The 1,043-nt window shown below is 48.3% G+C and overlaps 1 long non-coding RNA gene across 1 annotated transcript; it reads left to right on the forward strand.

The window, feature by feature from the left end:
* Positions 1 to 10: 10 nt before the first annotated feature.
* Positions 11 to 1,022, forward strand: LOC111786950. Its single transcript, XR_002813856.1, has 3 exons — positions 11 to 151; positions 229 to 310; positions 844 to 1,022. It is a non-coding gene; the product is annotated as an uncharacterized LOC111786950 (long non-coding RNA).
* Positions 1,023 to 1,043: the final 21 nt, after the last annotated feature.

Below are 1,043 nucleotides of genomic sequence, written 5' to 3' on the forward strand. Positions count from 1 at the left end.
GAAGAATGAACGGCCGGAAGACTCACCGAAAACTACCGTCGAAGTCTACTCCGGTCAAGATCATGATGCAAGGAGCCTTTTTTGGAAGGGAAAAGAGAATGTGGGTGGCCGGAGTCCCATTTTCCATCGAGAAATCAGAAAAACCCGCGAGGTAAGATCTTGAACGTTTTCTCAGATTACGGTTTTCCTTTGTGAATCAAGATCTGAAATCTTGATACATTCATTTAGGAACAACTCTCTACAGGATCTTTGAAGAAGTTTGGCCGAGACTTCAACCCAAAGGCGGAGATCCGAGAGTCGTCCGAGAACGGTAAGTAAACTTCTGACGTTCTTAACTCGTCCGGTAGTCAAGCAAAAATTACAAAAAAAAAATACTAGGACGTAGCCCGTAGCACAATCTAGAACTTTGCCGAAGGAATCATATCGATCCGATCTACGGATCAAAAGATATGAAAATCGGAAAAGGGTACTGTGTTTCGGTTTTCAAATGATAGAGAAGAAAGAAGAAAGAAGAAAGAAAGAAAAAAAAAAGGCGGCCGGCGAGCGGCGGAGGGCGGCGACAGGCGCCGGACACGCATCAACCATCGGCTGGAGCAATGTAGCTCCAGCGAGGCGTCGACACGTGTCGCCTGCAAGCCAGGCTGAACCGCAAACGCGAGCCAAGAACCGGACCGGTCGACCGCGACTACGCGGAAGCGGGCGCGCGTGCAGCCTGCGACTGGCGCGTGACCACGTACTCCCAGCGCGCTGCTGGCGCGTTAGCGCACGTGGAATGGCCAATTTGGCCCGGTTGCTTTCTGTTTGCCCAATTTTTGTCCCGGTTCCAGTTCTTTACGTGAATAGGGACCTAATTTAAAGAAATCAGTATTTTTGGACACCTCACAGGCAAAGAAACGCTAGCAAAAAGGGCACTCGTCAACCAGGTAAGTCACCACCCGGTATTTAGGAAGAAATACTTGTAGGATTCGCTTGGATTGCATGCATGCTAATTATTTTGCTTCCGATTAGCTCTCATTGTAAAATATTAGCCGGATTGATTGCTA

Source organism: Cucurbita pepo, unplaced genomic scaffold (genome assembly GCF_002806865.2).
Source record: "Cucurbita pepo subsp. pepo cultivar mu-cu-16 unplaced genomic scaffold, ASM280686v2 Cp4.1_scaffold003590, whole genome shotgun sequence".
NCBI classification, from domain to species: Eukaryota; Viridiplantae; Streptophyta; class Magnoliopsida; order Cucurbitales; family Cucurbitaceae; genus Cucurbita; species Cucurbita pepo.